The sequence below is a fragment of the Podarcis cretensis genome (assembly GCF_951804945.1).
Source record: "Podarcis cretensis genome assembly, chromosome: 8".
Classification (NCBI taxonomy): Eukaryota; Metazoa; Chordata; class Lepidosauria; order Squamata; family Lacertidae; genus Podarcis; species Podarcis cretensis.
Genome location: NC_137177.1, coordinates 5,593,816 through 5,613,228, shown reverse-complemented (window position 1 = coordinate 5,613,228; position 19,413 = coordinate 5,593,816). Strand labels below are relative to the sequence as shown.

General features: G+C 41.1%; 1 protein-coding gene across 7 annotated transcripts in view; it reads left to right on the top strand.

Annotated features, from left to right (window-relative positions):
* Positions 1–19,413, top strand: part of BICRA (BRD4 interacting chromatin remodeling complex associated protein) — a 104,887-nt gene that overhangs the window by 8,589 nt on the left and 76,885 nt on the right. The window lies entirely within an intron of this gene.

Here is a 19,413-nt window from a genome sequence, read left to right as displayed (position 1 = left end):
AAAAACAAGGAAGACCTGCCAAATACGGGTTATCCTCTATTAACCTTCTCTCCACCTCTTTATGAAATCTCAAACTTGAGCCTCTGGCCTTGTCTTGTAAACCGCTGCTTGTTTGTTTTGTGCTGATTTGGTTCAAAAAAAGCAACAATACAACTCAGTGATAATACATTGGATAGAAATTTTCAATGTTTGGGGTTTTGTTTTGTTTTTGTAGTCAAATGGTATGTTGTGCTCCTGCGATCCATTCTTGTGTTGTCCTGAGCATATATATTTCCGGGAAATAAAAACATATTTTTTGCTTTTCAGATGTGCATTTTGTGTGTGAATCATGGCTGGCCCTTCCCCCTAGCACAGTTATGTTTGGGTTTTGCTGCTTTTTATATGTTTGTGTACACATTTGCAATACATTACAAACTTTGGTTCTCTGTCCTGTCCTGTTGTTCTATATGTCCCAGTTAGTTGTCCAATCTCTTCTGGAGTTTATCCAAAGAATTGCATACCTCTGAGTTCAGAATAATAAACAAACCGCAAAGCATAAGAGGTGATTCTGTATATGTTTTGTAAATCCAGTGTTTTTCAAAAGTGCTTCTAAAACAGCTCTTCTTCACCATGATCAGATTCATATTCTATGGACATCTCTGTAGTGATAATATCAGGAGTATTGATACTATATATATCAAAACATTATACAGTAAAGCTGAGTGTTCACTAAAAGGAGTTGAAGTATTGTAGTGGATTTGCCCCAAATCATATACTTGATTGTTTGGGGTATCTGAATATATTCAATATAAGGAGAGGTTTTCCTTTTTATTTGGTTGTTTATAAAAGTAACTACACTGATCTAAAATGAAAAGTCATATTGATATGAGTTGGGGTTTATTTTGCTTGTAATTTAGGTTCACTTACTTGCTAGATTCCTGAGTTTTTACTTAAGTGCTCAACCAGTCAACTGTTTTACTGAAATTACCTGGCTAAAAATGTGTACAGATGACATTACTCACACTATGATCCTAAACACATTTGTTTTAAAGAATGTCCCATCGAAATCACCCAGATAGCCAAGTAAATGTGGATAAGATCAAAGTCTTAGAATCAGAATTCTAGGACAAGATTTGGATTCTATATTGTTTGTGCTTGCTGAAAAAAAATAATCCAATTATTGCCATGTCTTTTTAAAAAAGATCAATTGGAACAATTCTGAATAACTTCTCACCTCTGCTTTTCAAAAAGGAGAACTAAGGGTTGTTATTTTTTTGTTTGCTTGTTTTTAAAGAACATATGGTATGTTTTCCACAACTGTGCCTTAGAAGTTGTTCTGCCTTTTTGTTGTGCCAAATTACCATGTGCCCGTTGATACTGATATTAAATCCAGTATGAGTTGAACTTCTATTATTTATATTTCTCTCCCACCAAATAGTAAATGTATTTCTAATACTTGACAAGAAGAAAATAATGGTAGCCGCATGAGCCCATAAGAAAATTCCAAAATCCTTATTACGACAATACCTGTGTTAGGCCAACCAAAATATCAGAAAATAGTGTGCAAGCTTTCAAGTTCTCTAGAACTGTTCATCACTTGAAAGCACTAATAGGTTCAATCCTTGCTGTTTTGTTTGGAACACTTATTATAGTGTCCCTTTAATGCCAAATATTTCAGGATATTAATACAGTACATGAACTGAATTTCTTACTCACAAAACGCAAAAAAAACCTGGAATGCATCTTTTATTTGTATGGCAGGATGCTTGAGAGGTTTAAGAATGTTATTGACACCCTCTCCCTCCAAGTTTTTTAAAAAAACTATCTGATCTTCCAGTAAGAGCTCCCCCACCCCGTTATATGCATAAAGAGATCATCAAGAGAAGGTTTTCAGATCATGCTCATTTGTAACGGCAGTTTTGGTGATGATCTGAAAAAGAAGTTCAGAATTGGGGAGTACTCTTAGACCCGGCTTTGCCCCCAGATGCAAGGGTAGCAGCTGGGGTTTGGAGTGATTTGCCCAGCTTAGGCTGGTGTTTTAGATCCATCCATCCATAGGAAGTTCTATCCTGGCTATGGGGACACATGCTTTAGTTACTTCCAGACTTGATGACTGCAGTGCACTCTACACGGGGCTGCCTTTGAAGAGTCTTCACTTGGTCCAGAATGTAACCACAAGTGTCTTGATGGGCACTCAGCCTTTGGAGCACATTATACTGATTTACTGCACTGGCTTCCAGTTTGTTTCTCGGCATAGTTCAAAGTCCTGGTTATGACCTTTAAAGCCCTCAGTGATTTAGTCTAGAGATCTTTCTCTTCTCATACAACTTTTCCTGTTGTTTAAGATCTGCAAGGGAGGCTCTTCTCAATATCCTAATGATGTTAGAGCAGGCATAGGCAAACTCAGCCCTCCAGGTGTTTTGGGACTACGGTGGTGCCTCGCAAGACGAAATTAATTCGTTCCGCGAGTTGCTTCATCTTGCGATTTTTTCGTCTTGCGGAGCGCGGATTCCCCCGGGTATTAACGGTTTTACAAAAAAGGAAGCAAACTCGCAAGACGTTTTCGTCTTGCGAAGCAAGCCCATAGGGAAATTCGTCTTGCGAAGCATCTTGGAAAACAGAAAACCCTTTCGTCTAGCGAGTTTTTCGTCTTGCGAGGCATTCGTCTTGCAGGGCACCACTGTACAGTCCCCATCATCCCTGCCCACTGGTCCTGTTAGCTAGGAATCATGGGAGTTGTAGTCCCAAAACATCTGGAGGCCGAGTTTGCCTATGCCTGTGTTAGAGATATGGTTGGTTGAGGGTTAGGAGAGAAACATTTCTGTGGCTGTGCCCAACTGTGAAACTTGCTTGAGATTTGGTCCACTCTCTTTTGATCTCTCTTGGTTCATATTGAAGGCATTTTTATTCTATTGGGTGTCAGCCGACTCAGTTGAGATACTTTAATGGTGTTTTAGTGGACAAATCTATTGGACATGCGTTGGTTTTTAATGCTATGTTTTACTGATTGGTTACTTAATGTTTGTAAACCACCTTGATTGCAATAGGAGGAAGGAGTATAACCTTAATAAACAAAATGGGGGGGGGGGACTTTATCCCATATTCCAGAAACTAGCTCTGTACTAGCTACAGAGATAGAGGTTTGTTGACCATGCAGGAGATTAATATATCTGCAGGAGATTCTGCTTGGGTCTGCAGAACTGCTGTATCTCAGAATCATTTTCTCTATCAGAAAACATACTGTTTTCAAAATAATTTCTTAGACCAGGACCCAGGATTAGGAGGGGCTTGAAAAGACAGACACAACAGCAACTTCCTTTTAGGAGAATTCACAGGGTGCTTGTGCATGTACTATCGGACAAGTTTGGGTAGAGGCATGGTTATGCTGTTGCTCCAAGAGTCCAGCTTGGAGCACAAGCCTGTGCAGGGGATGCCAGCTACTTAATCACCAGAAGTTTGTGCGCATGTTCTGTGCACCTTAGGAGCTACCATGCGTGCTTTGTTAATAAAGAATTAAACCATTTGTCCTCTTTGGGCTGGGTGTGCTCAGGACAATAGCACCAATAGAAATCCATTAATTTCACGTTTCCCCCTTCCTCCTTTCTTATTTTTTTATTTATTAATTGCTATACTGCTTACTTGCCCAGACAGCTTCTGAGTGGCTTGGCATGTATAATTTTGTAGTTCAAAGGCTGTTTTGGCTTGGAAGGTTTTGGATTATGCTTCTGGGTAGCATAAAGGCTTTATTTACTTCCGACCCAATACATTTTAATAGTTACAGCAATCAGCTGGTATATACTCTTGTTCTGGAGATACATGAATTTGAAATTGGAAATGATGTAAATCACCAAGAACAGAGGATTTTAAATCATACTAATCTACAAAAAATCAGTTGTTGAATTTTCTTGGTAGGCAGTTGTAGAACCTCACATTTAAAGCATGTAGATCTGTGATGTAATACCATGTTCCTTCAGGGTCTTGCCAGGTTTTTGAGTGGCCCACAACTTAGACAGATAGTATAAGGGGTATATGCTTAAGTGAAATGAGGCTTTTACTGATAAAATTGCTAAAGGTTTATACATGTTGAGTTTTGTTTATTAAGTCATCTGCTTTAAATGGTTAATTGATTTTAGCTTTAGTTTGCATGTGATCCAAATCTCAATAGAAGTCTTTTTGAGATACTGAAGAACAAATCTGCTTGCAATTAAATAAATATTAGCAGAAAAAGAGCATTCTTCATGTTTTATTTCTACCCTATGACAATAACATACCAGAGCCAAAATGGCTCCAACACATGAACAAGTGTGCCTTTGACTTAACCCTACCAAATATATACTTTTATCCCAAACTCACAGCCTTAGTTTTAAAGACTAAGCTATTGTTTTGAAAGAAATTACATGAGGGGAAATAGGGTGAAAGAAAAGCAAGGCTTGTTAAACTGTCATGTGACTATTTAGGTCTCTTAGTGAAACTTCCTGATTGCAAGTGTATGTGTGTAAATATTCAGGCACAAATATGTATGCATTGTATTATCTCAAGGGTATCCAGTTTTTGTCACAGTGACTATTTTAAAAATAAAATGAAAATGGAGTATCCCTGACTGAAATAAAAGCAAAACGAAAAACAAAAATATGGCAGAAGGTGATTGCTCATGGCCACAAACTATTGGCAACTGGATTTGCAAAATGTATTTATTTATTTATTTATTTAAACTGTCGCACTTTTCTTCCTGCAGTGTAGGGGAAGTCGAAAGAAGCTAACAACATAGAAATTTGGGGGGGGGGGAATCCAGCCAATATTAAAGCATACAGAAACACTTTGGTAATCACTCTACAGAGAGCATTCCATTGTGTCAGTGCTACAACTGAATAAGTTGAGGGAGCAAATCCACTTTAGCTCTTCTGCATTCATTACAGTGGAGGTAGCAAAAAGGTAACCAAAATAGGATTGTCACGAGGAGTGAAACATGTATGCTCTTTGTATCACTCAGACTGAGAAGGGTCAGGTGGAGTGCAACTCCATTTTTTGTTTACCTTGTCAAATAAACACTTTGGTTGGGAAAGAGATTTAGTCTTCCAAGGAGGTCTTGCTTCACACTTTGAGAATGTTGACTTAGTTGAAATCATAGTTAGTGTACTTTTTGTGAATGAAACTCTAAATGATGGTCAACAGTCAGCAGCCACTGGGCCAAATCTGGCCTCCTGTGCTATTAAGCTCTCAGTAACTAACTCAGAAACAAAGACAGATGTGAAGGGAGCAGAAAATGTGGCAATGGGACTTCATGGCATACCTATGGGAAATGAGTTCTTCAATTAGTATTTAGGTTTTTATATTTACATACAATATCCTATATACAAGCATATTTCATACATAACATCTGCAGAGTCACCAGTTCATCTGTTCTATACTGATTCCAATTTACAAAATAGTGGCCAGTTTTGTTGAAAAGTGTAACAGACTGAATGGGAAAAGTTTTATTCAGGATCTTTGGAAGACATTGATTCGGGTCACATTTAACACTGAGCCAAACCATGGATTAGCACAAATGTGGGCTCTTAGAAAGGAGATTCTGGCCACTTTGCTCGTCCAGTTCTGCTGTTGTGAGCTAAGCCATGGTTTGACTTAGTGTGTTGTCTCCTCAGGGATCATAATTTGTCTCCTTCAGATAAACCACAAGCCATAAGCCCAAGAAGAAATTTGCTTATACAGTGGTGCCTCGCAAGACGAAATTAATCCGTTCCGCGAGTCTCTTCGTCTAGCGGATTTTTCATCTTGCGAAGCAAGCCCATTGACGGCTTAGCGGATTAGTGCTATTAGCGGCTTTTAGCGGCTTAGCGGATAAGCAGATAAGCGGCTTAGCGGCTTAGAAAAAGGGGGGGAAGGGAAAAACCCCCGCAGGAACTCGCAAGACATTTTCGTCTTGCGAAGCAAGTCCATAGGAAATTCATTTTGCGAAGCACCTCCAAAACGGAAAACCCTTTCGTCTAGCGGGTTTTCCGTCTTGCGAGGCATTCGTCTTGCAGGGCACCACTGTAGTTTGTGGCTTTGTTTGGAGCAGGACAAACTATGAGCCCAGGTTCAGATGATACACTAAGCTAAACTGTGGCTTGGCTCACAGCAATGCAGGAGGAGGAGGAGGAAGAGAATAAAAGCGACCAATGCAAGCACATGTATACAGTTGCAGTTACAAGAGCCATTGTTGGGCATCCCCGCGTTTATCTACTTCTATGAAGTCCCCCTTCCTATTTCCTTAGTTAATAATGTTTGCTTTCTGTTCCCATCCTATACCTATTTTGTTCTGTCCAGTTACTATTTTGTTTAAAAGGGAGGGGAAGCCAGTTGATTTCTAACTAATCAGCATTTTATCCTTGTTTCACTTGTAATTTTTTTTTTTTTTTTTTTTTTTTGCCATGCTGCAGAGGTAAAAGTTGCAGCTTGAGAACATTGTCCTTCATTATGATTGTAGTGGGGTGGATTCTAAGGCCTTCACAGAGTAAACCTGTTGAAATCAGTTGTCATTACTAACTTCAATTATCTCCTCTAACTAGGACTTAATTTGATGCAACGTGTTATGTGCAAATAAGTTATCCATTGGTTTTTCAAATCTCTAAACTAGCCAAGTGTAGATTTTCTGTATCCAATTTGGGGGAACACATTCCATTTATTTATTCATAACTTGAGAGGCTAGTTGAGACTAGCCATCACCCTGCACCAAACTCAAAAAACATCCTTGCACATCCCCAATACTCCCCTGCAGCTATGCATTGAGTTCTTTGTGGCACTCCTGCTAATACTGGTTTTAAATGCAAATGCACTCAACAGATTTTCTTTCCTTAAAAGTAATAGGCCTTTAAACTAAATAAATCCTTATGAATTCATTTGCACAGAAAAGTGACTTAAAATACGGAAAAAAGTTTCAGTTTGTGGTTTAGTAGGACTTTCATCTTGGTCCAAACTTAGTTAAACTGTAGTACTTAAATTTTATTCTATTTCATCCTGTTCAGACAAAGCTGGGTTTAGTGAGAAATAGAGCTAGGAAGAAGTGAATATTCTTTGACTGAGGTTCAGTTGCCCAAATACTCAGCCCAGTATCTGTGGTTTAAGCAGGCAGTGGTGTGGCATGTATCACCTAATCACTAGCAAGGAAGCAATGATCTACACTCAATAAATACAGTCTGATTCTCTATGTTTTCTGGGTTGAGGAAAAGGTGACTTCCCCTGGCCCTCACCCAAGGAATGTGGCAGAATAGAAGCACACCTGATGTGTTTCTACACTCTGGAATCAGCAAGAAAAAAAACCTTTCCCTCCCCAGTAAGCAGAACACATTAGATTTCAGCACACTGAGGAATAAGACTGCATAAGAAGTCCTTCATTTTTTGTGATCCTTTGCAACTTTAACAAGGGAGAAGAGGCCCCAACTCCCAAAGCAGGGTTCCCTGTACATTGTGGAGAATGAAGAAATAGAGAGTTGAAATAATGAGAAGAATCAATTCACTTTCTTCTTACTACTTTATAGATTTGGAGTTGTATTTCTCCCTCCACCCCTCCATTTAATTCAATTGTGAATCAAGTTGTTTGACCTCTAGGGCTTCCATTCCATTGTTGGGTTCAAATGCAGGAATGCCACAAAAACAACAGTAATAGTAATTATTATTATTAATAAGAATAATAATAATAAAATAATTGCTGCCTTTGACTCTCCCACCCCTCAAAAAATCCACATCTTCGGGTTTACAGTTTTTGAATCTGATAATCTTGTGTATGCACATCCACAAGTGAATTACTGTGGGATAATTTACTCCTGGGCATTGTGATAATTGGGGAGGGTAACTACATACTTCTAAATGCAATTAAACAGGAAACTTAATAAACTAGTTACATTTGGGACTTTCCTCTCTCAGGGATTCACTTAACTGTGTATCATTTAGTCTTCTGGAAACACTTTGTAATCATCACACTGGAAGGTAAAATTCATTCCACCAAGGTAGAATTCAGTGCACAAAAATTCATCATAATTAATAATTTCTCAGATTAAGGCGTATTACTGAAAAACAAGAGGAGCAGACAGATTGTTCAGTAGACGTCACTGGTTTAGGTCATCAGTAGCCAGACAGCAGATTTCTTTACACCCTCTGCTTCTTGCTCCTTTATTCTTCGGGCAGCATTCTATGTGGCCTACCTCATCTGTTAGCCATCTAGTTCAGTTAGCTTTTAAGTTGCGCTGCATATTACCTCCCTGCCCCCCCCCCGCTTTCTTTTTGCAATTGGATCCCACAAGCTGTTGCTTTCTTGAAATTTATTTGAGAAGCTGGGGACTGCACACCCATTTAACACCTTGTGTCTTTTGATAGTGGAGCACAGCTGCCTTCTGTACGTATCACAGCAGTCTTTCCCTTAAAGACCTTTGTACCTTGACCTACTGCTTATCATAGTTTCTGTACCTATTATATATATATATATATATATATATATATATATATATATAAACATATAAACCAGCACAGGGCAACTACTAGTCCTTCCAGTGGGCAGCAATGATCACTATACTTCCCCATCCCTGAATACATCTTGGTGGTTCTATTTTTGTGAATGTTTTCTCCTGGATGTTAGCTGCTCTCTGCTTGTAATACTATGGTTGTATAATTGTAAAATGTTTGTAAGGAATGCAAACACAGGATGGCGAGTATATTGCATCATCCCAGTCTTGCTGCTTTTCATAAAAAAGTTCTACGCCACCACAGTTTGCAACCTGCACTTCCTCCAGTGAGTTCAGGATTATATTAGCTGCAACATTCTGTCCTTAAAACCACCCTGTACCATATAGAAAAAGAATCCAGTGAGCTTAATGGATGTGCAAGAATTTAAACCTCGGGTCTCCCCAGGCCACAATGAGCGCTTCTTCAGTGCAGCCTAGTGAATTTATAACTGTTTATGCTCACATCTTTCCACTGCTCTGGCAGTGTTTGTCTATTTGTTTCATTCTGTTTCAGTTGCCCAACATCAAAAGTAATTACACTATTTCAGCCAATGAAAATATTATTTATTGGAAGCCTTTATACCCTGCCTTTCTATTTTTAAAATTCTCAAGGTAGCTTACAACATCTAAATTTAAGACAATGGAATTTGAATTAACCTGTAAGCTGCTCTGGGGGCCTTTTCAGGGGAAGCACCAAGAAAAAAAGTTTTTATTAACAATGACAATAAATATACTACAAATTTAGCAGTTATGAGAAAGGGATAGCAGAACTCTAAAATCACAAGATTTAAGGGAGCATTAAAACAGTTAACAGTTTGACAGGTTAAAATGAAAAGGCATGAGACAGTAAGAAACCATCAGGGAAGGAGTGAGGAACTCGTTATTGGGTGGGGGGGCAGTTCCACGATGATAGGCCTGCCTTCTTGCAACCTGAGGGCCTCTGGGTGTTTTGAATTACAGCTCCCAGCAGTGCAGTCAGCATGGCCAATGGTCAAGAATGACTAGGAATTATAGTCCAAAACATCTGGAAGGGACCAGGTGAGGGAAGGCTGGGCTAAGCGCAGCCAAGAGAAAGCCCTTTCCTGCGTCCCAGCCCATTCCATATATTAAAACGATGTGGAGGAGAACCCCTCTGGAGCATCTTAATGAGGAAGCAAGCTTCTATGGGAAGAGGTGGTCCTTTTGATGTCCTGGTATTAACTGTTAGGCTTCAAAGGTAATGATCAACACTTGGAGTTACTCTCAGAAACAGATAGGGAGCCAGCACAGGTTTTGCAAAATGGGATTCACATGCTTCTAGTAATCTGCTCTGATCAGAATTTTAGCTACTGCAATCTGGACAAGCTGAAGTTTACAGGCATCCTTCAAAGAGATCTTCACATAGAGTACCCATCCAATCCCAGTGTAACTAAGTGGTATACAAATCTTATCAAATAAATAAATGAGAGGCTATTGCTTGGTGCCATGCAAGTTGTCTGGCGTCCCACAATATCCCCCCCCCCTCCTGTGCTATTTAGCATCTATTTCCAGGCGGCCCAACGTTTCATGCTGACTAGGCTGCAAGGGTACTTCACTACGGAACCTGTGGGCTGCACACTCCCTGATTTGGGAAGATGGGAGGTCTCCAGGACCCCTGTCAGAGCCTGTCAGAGCCTTGCAGACCCGGCTTTGGGAAAACAGTGCGAGGGCTAGAAGGGGGCATCAAATGTTGCAGAGGGCCACCAAAGAAGGCATTGCAAGCCACATGTTGGACCACCCTGATGTATTTAACACTACTAGGAGCTGGTTTAATGTGAGGTGTCACAAATATGCAGATGATGCCCAGTTCTATCTCTCCATTTCATCTGAAGCAGGAGAGGTGATTCAGGTACTACAGCTGTGCTTGGGAGATGTGATGGCTGGAGGTGGTATACAAATCTTCTCAAATAAGCCAATCAATTGAGATGAAGCCTGACAAGACAGAGATATCATGTGTTCAGAATTCTTGGGTCCGAGAGATAGCCTGTTTTAATTGTGACTTTAGCCTCCTGTAAGGAGCAAATCCATAGCTTGAGGATACTCCTGGATCCAGTATTGTCACTGGAGCTTCAGGTGGCCTCAATGGCTAGGAGTACATATTTCCAGCTCCAGCTAGTTTTTAAGCTATGGCCCCTTTTGATGACTTGGGCACTGTGCTTCATGCTCTAGTAACCTCCAGATTGGATTATTACAATGCATTCTGTGCAGGGCTGCCCTTGAAGACAACTTCATCTGATTCAAAATGCAGCAGCCAGATTACTGCCTGAAGTTCTGCATAGAACTCATATAAATTCTGTTGTGAAGCTGCTCCCACTCCTAGATTATCTGACAGTTCTACTAACTAGGGCTGTTTTTGTATTTTGTACTTTGTTTGCTACCAATATATTAATGACTTGCTACCAATATATTAATGACTTCAAGTAACTATTTAGGACCTTGACAACCTCCCTGGCATGTGATGGAGAGGAAATATAGATTGGGTGTCATCATCTGTACATGTTGTTCCTTATTAGCAGCATTTGTCTGTGATGGAGCATCCTACAGTTGGAGGCTATAATATGCCCTCTATTGCAGGGATGGAGAACCTCAGGCCGGGGTGGGGTGGGGGTAAAATGCAGCCCTCCAGCCTTCTCTTTTTGGCCCTCAGAACTCTCTTCAACCTGCGTTCCTCACTGACCTTGCTTCATACCTTCCTGTTTTTGTCTTTCTGGAATGTTTCCTTGAACTCTGATTTTTCTGGATGCAGGACATTGTGTGTGTGTGTGTGTGTGTGTGTGTGTGTGTGTGTGTGTGTGTAAGGCAGCCTACTGAACAGAAGTAAAATTAACATTTACTGCTAAGCCCACTTCAGCCTCTGACATGTGGCTCTCTGAAGGTTGCCCAGAAGGGAATGTGGCCTTTGGGCTGAAAATAGCTCCCCATTGCCAGTCAGACACCATCCATACCACATTGTGATATCAGGATTGGGGGTATTACACATCATTGGAGGGGCTTGTCATCCTAGTAGGTGGGGCTGCGTATAGATATTAATTTCTGCTGCAAAGCTGTTCAGTAGATCAATAAAAGGGACCCCTGACCATTAGGTCCAGTCGTGGCTGACTCTCGGGTTGCGGCGCTCATCTTGCTTTATGGGCCGAGGGAGCCGGCGTACAGCTTCCGGGTCATGTGGCTGGCATGACTAAGCCGCTTCTGGCGAACCAGAGCAGCACACGGAAACACCGTTTACCTTCCCGCTGCAGCAGTACCTATTTATCTACTTGCACTTTGACATGCTTTTTGAACTGCTAGGTTGGCAGGAGCAGGGACTGAGCAACGGGAGCTCACCCTGTCGCAGGGATTCGAACCACCGACCTTCTGATCGGCAAGTCCTAGGCTCTGTGGTTTAACCCACAGCGCCACCCGCATCCCTTATACTATATTAGCTAAAGAAAAATATACCCCAGGCTTAGTTACGTGTCTACGGCCCAGTGCCAGCTTTGGCCTTTATTCTTCTTCTGTCCCGAAACCATTGTCCACTTGGAGCCAGTCAAGGATTGTTGTAACATCTTTAAGCACAACTTTGCCAGTGTTTGCAGACCTGGTTCACACATAACTCTTAAGCCACAGCACAAATTCTACCTAGCAGTTTGCTTTCCACCCCAGATACATGCCAAGCAAAACGAAAGCAAAAACATGAGGCAAAACACAAACTTCAGGAGAACAAGCCATGAGGTCTTTTTGATTGTATTTGGGACAATTTGTGGTTTGTTAAACAAACTGACTTCACATTATGTGTGAACCAAGCTATAATCTTTTCTGATAAGTGTAAAAATTCTCCAGTGTATTTAAGGCGCAGACAAAGCAAGCCAAACTATAGGAAGCTGGCATCATTTATGCCAGGGTGAATAGTGTTAGTGTGACATCCCCCCTATTCAGAACTCCAGTCAGGAGTGCGACTGAGATGGGCTGAGGGAAAACAAGCCTTGAAAATAGAGTTTGACTTGTGCCACCCTTTTTTCCAATGTAACTTTTTCTGAGTTGCTAGGTCATGTGACCAAGCTGAACAGAATCTGAGATATGGGTAAGCCCCCTCCCTGCTCTCATAGTCCACCTTGGTCAGGACTTTGCCCAAGTGAGCCAGGATGGAGGACTTGCACCCGTGTATCTCCATCTGAGCAGGGATGGAGCATTTCAGCTGGCTTAGTCAGCTGAGCTGGAGAGTTCCTCATCTCAGCGATCTTGGATTTGGATTCCTCCGTAAACAATTGTTATTGTAATATGTATACCCCCCTTACCACCTTAAGATCACAGTGCAGTTCACAACATAAAAATACAAAATGAGAACCCAAAACACATAATAAAACAAGAACAAAAACAAACCAATAACCTCCCTCCCACAAACACATTTAAATGACATAGAAGGTTAATCAGCCACAGGCCTGGTTATAGAGAAACGTTTTCGCCTGGTGCCTAAAGATATGTAAGGAAGGAGCCACAAAAACACAAACGTAACCATACACAATTTAAAAGGTCATAGATGGTTTAATTAGCCACTTTTAGTGTCTGCCTCAAATACAAACACCACATTTTGTTGCAAATTTCTATTGTGATTTTGGACGTGATAATTGTGTTCTTTTAAGTATTCCTTAGTTCTCCATCTATAGCACAAGAATAACATTTCTTTTTTTCAAAATGAATAAATATGTGCCAGAACTTAACGTGCTGAAGTAAGTGCAGTAATGAATCTAATGTAAGTTACTTTCAGCGTTTGTATTCAAATAATTTGAAAGGCTGAAACTAGCGGCCAGATATTTCTTATCAAGCCTAGATAGCTAAATTGGATGGAGCATGGTTCTGCCAAGGCTGAAGGTTCAATCCCTGTGTGGGACAGCTGCATATTCCTGCATTGCAGGGGGTTGGTCTAGATGATCCTCAGGATCTCTCCCAACTCTACAATTCTATAATTCTATTGATTGAGAAAGTAGGTGAAACAGAATCATGACCCCTGACCCTGGGTATTCCTACCAATACGTTTCCCAGTGGTGCTTTTCCTTAGGCAAAATAACAGCCAAAAGCTGTAATCCAAAATTCTGTAACCAAAAGAAATTATTTAACAGATCCACAAAAGAATGTGTTCTCATAAACCTTTAAATGAAGATGCTTGTACGACTTTAAATCCCTGGATGCTTTTCAGTTTTCAACACAAAGTTTAGTACAGATACAAAAACAATACAAAAACTGAACATCCCCAAGGAGGTATGCTAAAAAAAATGACAGTAGCACCTCCAGTTGCGGACGGGATCCATTCCGGAGGTCTGGCTGGATCCTGAGGTTTTTGCAACTGGAGAGATTGTTTCTGCGCATGCGGTGGTAGAGTGCTTCTGCGCATGTGCGCGCTGCAAAAACCCGGAAGTATACTTGTGGGTTTGTCGCTTACACATCCCAAAGTTTACGTAACCGGAGGGATACGTAAGCAGAGGTACAGCTGTACTGCACAGCACAGCAGAAGTTTCAGAGAATACTTCCTCAGTCCAGTCTATGCTCCATTTCTCTTGGGTCAAGCTACCTTTTAAAGGCATGATGATCCCCCACACTGAACTCCAGGAGACTAAGATTATATTATAAACAAAACATACAGAGACCAAGAACATGGAAGTATTGCGGTACTTAACAAACCACAAACACTTACATTTAAACTGCAGGTCTTCTAAGTTTATCACACTGGATTGGGAGAGCACACAAACATATACACACACTGCACACGTTAGCCATTACTAAATAACGAGTTCCACTGTGCTGCGCTACCTGAAGTACTGATACATTCATCTTGTAACATGCCATCCACTGTTTTCCTCTTGTTTTATATTATGCTGAAATAACACAAATTAACAGTATGTTCTGAACGGAGGTGAAATTACCAGACTAGACTTTCGAAAGCTTGACTCCTACTCCATGATCTTGTACCAGATGGCTGCTCCTAGTCTACCCATTAATAGTGGACACTTTTGAGTGTTGCTTGTGCAAGCCAAAAGCAATCAGATGTAGATCTGACATCTTCATTCCCTTGTGTCCTGTTGGCACACCTTGAACCAAGCCAGTCAGATGAGCTCAGGATGAGTTTTGACATGACAGTTGCCAAATAGTACATGTCCATCTGCTCAAATGGTCCAGTGTCATTAGAATGCCAGGTGAAGACTAATTTAAGCAGTCAATATTGGCAAAATTCTCTAAATATCTCTTTGCCAATCCCATTCAGCAGCCACACTTACGGCAATTCTCTGGCCGCTATTGCCATTTCCCCCATCTTGTCTTCAGGCTATGCATGCTTTTTAGCAGCAGATTGCGGGGCATCTCTTTCCAAAATAATTTTATATTCCTTTTCACTTCCTCCAATCTTTAGTTCTTTCTTCTGAATATTTTACACTGGGTCTCATATTTTTATGTCTTTCCTCCACCCACCTATTCAACAACACATTTCTCTTAATTAGTGGTTCCCTGTGTTTGATACCAGTAAAAAAATAATCTGGCATGCACCTCAATGTACCATACACTTTTCCTTCTCTGGCTTTACTGTTTTTGCACATGCTAAAATCTATACTTCCGGTTATAGAGTAACTTTTATGTGCAAGCCTATAGATGCCTTAAGCCACACTTAAATTTTCTTTATGTTTCTTAAACATTTGTACAAGCCCTTACAAGGCCCAGTCACCTCAGCTTTGGGCTTGGTGCCTTATTGGACACATTCGTTGCTCTCTGGTTTGTTGATTTCAGTTCAGTGCTTTGGCTATATACTCTGTGACTAGATTTAGCAGCTTCCACCAGAGAGCCACTGTTATGATCTTGATTACTTGCTAACACCATGGTGCGGTGCCTATGTCTTTTTAAAGGCCGCTGTGTGCGACATTAGCCAGGTGGCCAATCTGTGCTCCAAACTACCCTCAGGAGGGTGCATTTTATAGTGGAGAAGCAGCAGGGAGGGTGCTTAAACCCTTCCCACACTCACTGTTCCCCCCCTGCTGAGGTTTCAGACTTATGCTTGCCTTGCAAACAAGAGTATGAAACCCCAAGAGGAACAAAGTGGCTGAGCAAAGGGTACGGTATTTCAATTTAGTTTAATTTATTAAATTTGATGATTGCTTCCCATAACCAAAAGGAGCCCCAAAGCAATTTGCAAGAAAAGTAAAACAGACAATTATTTTTTAAATGTCCAGAAAAAGCAACAGAGAACTAATAAAAGAGGTCACCCAAAATCATCTAAAACAAATATATGTGTTTATACACTGTAAATCAATAAAACTTCTTACAGCAAAAATAACAAAAAAAAAGAAATAAACTTACTTGAGTAACATAGACATTTCCGTGTTGATAAGTTAGTTGATATTTTATTTTATTCTGTTTTGTTTTGTTTGTTTTTGTTTTGATATTGCTTGTAAGGGGGGGAGTGATAATTGTTCGCATGCAAAACTCAGTTTAAAAAGGGAAGGAGAAATATTCACCTCCACCCAACACAAAATCGAGCAGGCAAAACAGCCACTAAAAGTCGGACTATTTAATACTGTCCAAATACCAGGGAATTTCTTTTTTAATTGCTTGGTGGTGAAGAAGGTCATAGCTTGGCCAGCTTCCCTAGGTGCAGTGCTTGCTAACCTAACATCAAACAGTGCCTTCTTGGGGGTTGCTCTGCAGTAACGGGCCAGTTATTGGGTCATTCTGGTATTCAAGAAGGCCTTTGAAACATCCGCTTTTGCCTTTTCTTAAGATAATTTTGGGGATCAAATTCCATCTCTCTCATACATTTTTTAGTTTGTATAAGTGATTTATATTCTGCTTGTGGCTCTGTTGTTTTTATTGATTTCTGTACACCACTTTGTGAGGGCTTGGCCTTTGAAAGCAGCTAATACATAAGTGGAATAAATAAATAACCTGTCTTGCTGCTGACAACAAAAGCATGATGGGCAGCAAAACTGCTTCCATCAGCTACCCAAACCAGCCACTTGCGGCCACGGATTTGCAAGGCTGTCCTTCCTTAGGATCCTAGCAGTTCCTATTTCATATCTAGCTGTTTGTTCCTGTTGACATAGATTTGTGTTCCTCAAGTGCAGGATACCATTTGAGGGCACAATGTTAGGTGCTTTATTAGTAATAGGTCCACTATTAAGCAAAGCCCAAGGCTTCCCAAATGTGAAATGTGACCTTGCTGAGTTCAGAGATCCTGTCAGCTGCGAAGCCGTTTAACTCAGAATGGAGCAGTGGTGTGGAGATATTGTTCAGGTGTATGAGTAGCAAGCACAGTGGGGTTGCCAGATCTCTGACAGTTTTAGTCTCTAGCATCTGATGGGGTAGAACTTAGAGGCACTCGCTGGTAAAAAGTCACTTGTGGGGATGAAGCCTACAGAGGCCTGGTGGATGAAGTGGTGAATTTAATGGTTTAGAAAACAGTAGAGAATAAAGAGGCTGTTTCATTGTTGAGAGTGAAGGAGAAAAACGGGGGCATAGGAGCTGGATAGGAGGAGTGAGGAATCACTATAGGGAGGGAATAGCAGCTGAGCCAATACCGTGGGGTTGAGACTCTTGCATATACTCTGGGCAAACCTGATAATGCAATTGGCTACTAATGCCCTCTCTGCCCAGGTTTCAGCAACTGAATATAAAAGTCTGTTTGAAAAGACCTTGTTGCCTCTTATCATTCATAGAGATCCAAGGTCTTTGGTCTTTCTGAAACAATCAACCTGACAGATTTTTACAAGCTTAGAATTCACAGAAAATAATTTGCAGCTGGAACATTTTTTAAGGCTTTTTGCAAGGATTGGTTTCTTGAAAAACTTTCTTTTTAAGAGCCATTTCTGAATACCTTGTTGTTTAGGCAAGCGGGACAGTGTGCCTGGTTTACAGAGATTGAGGTAATACTCATCTGCAATATAGCAAGAGGCAAAGAACGCAGCGCACTCCATCTCTCCCCCCCACCCCTACAAAAGAGAACACTTTGCATCCTATTGTACTCCTCCTCCTGCTGTGGTTCACGGAATGCAAGTCTGGAAATAATTTCAAGCAAAATGCTAGAAATAAATACAGTATGTTGGGGTTGGGGGGAGGAGGAAAGGAAGAGCAGAGGGCAGAGGGCAGAGGGCAACCAGGCATGGAGTTCTGTTGCAAAAAGGAAGGTCCCTTGACCTGGAGATGAAACATTTCAGCCATCACTTATGATCACAGCAGCACCAACTTGACTAAAACTGTAAATCTTCCACACATTGTTGCTCAGCCACTATCTCCTTTTTAAAGTTTAGACTGCAAGCTCCCTTTTTTAAAAATTCTGTTCTGCTCTTTTATGATATGCAAAAGCCTCTTCAAAATAGCTTTTCATTTTTTTTATAATTTTTCTGTATTTCCTTTCATCTGCTACCTCAATTTTAATAAATATGAATGCTTTACGTAGAGAAGACAAATTTGCTCCATCTTACCCTACTCTTTATTTTAGCCAGTTCACAATGAGTGAATATTGTTTTCTGTCGATGAACCTCTTTGAAATAAATGGTTGTTGCACAGAAACGTTGCATGGCATATTGTCCTCTGAGTCTGAAGATTAGGTTTTGACCTGGTTTCTGTTTATGGATTGCTAAGAGAATTTGAGAGTATTGGTTGGTTTTATTTTAACTATATCAGTTTTCACCTTTCGTAACATGGGGTAATGTTTTTAAAAGTTAAATCATACTGTTGGTCTTAACAAGGATAATTGCTGAAGAATAGGGCTTGTTTCTTATTATTTGTTGTTGTTGTTGTTTATTAAATTTGTATACCGCCCCTTATCCAAAGATCACAGGGTGGTTCACAACATAACAACACAAAATGAGAACCCAAAGTACATAATAAAAACAAAAACAAACTAATAGCCCCCTTCCCACAAACATATTTAAAAGAACATAGATCATTAATGTTTTTACCTGGCACCTAAAGATATGTAAAGGGACGCGGGTGGTGCTGTGGGTTAAACCACAGAGCCTAGGACTTGCCGATCAGAAGGTTGGCGGTTTGAATCCCCGCGACAGGGTGAGCTCCTGTTGCTCGGTCCCTGATCCAGCCAACCTAGCAGTTCGAAAGCACATCAAAGTGCAAGTAGATAAATAGGTCCCGCTCCAGTGGGAAGGTAAACGGCATTTCCGTGCGCTGCTCTGGTTCGCCAGAAGCGGCTTTGTCATGCTGGCCACATGACCCGGAAGCTGTCTGCGGACAAGCGCCAGCTCTCTCGGCCTATAGAGTGAGATGAGCGCACAACCCCAGAGTCGGTCACGACTGGACCTAATGGTTAGGGGTACCTTTACCGTTACCTAAAGATATGTAATGAAGGTGCCAGGTGAGCCTACTTGGGGAGAGTATTCCAGAAATGGGGAGCCACCCTTCGGACTTTACATGGAGGAGGCACATGAAGAAGGGCCTCAAATGTTGGTTGCAGGGTCCATGTTGGTTCATATGAGGAGAGGCAGCCATTGAGATATTGCTGTTCTGAGCTATTAAGCCTTTATAGTGGTACCTCTGGACACGAACCACCCCGTTGCGAATGCTTTGGGTTACGCACACGGCAAACCCGGAAGTAAAGGAAAGGTTTCCGCTGCCTGCGCAGAAGTGGGCTGCCTGCGCCTGTGCAGAACAACGCGCCTCTGCATACAAATGTTTTGGGGTAAGAACGGACCCCCCAGAGCTAATTAAGTTTGTATCCAGAGGTACCACTGTATAGGTCAAAGCTAGCACTTTGAATTGGGCTTGGAAACTAATCGGCAGGCAGTGCAGTTAGGCCAGAATCAGTGTGATATGCTCAAACTGTCTTGCTCTGGTGAGGAACTGGCCACTGAATTCTGCACCAGCAGAAGTTTCTGAACAGTCTTCAGAGGCAGCTGTATGTATAATGTTTGCAGTAATCTAACCTAGAGGTTAGAGACGCAGGTGGCGCTGTGGGTTAAAGCCTCAG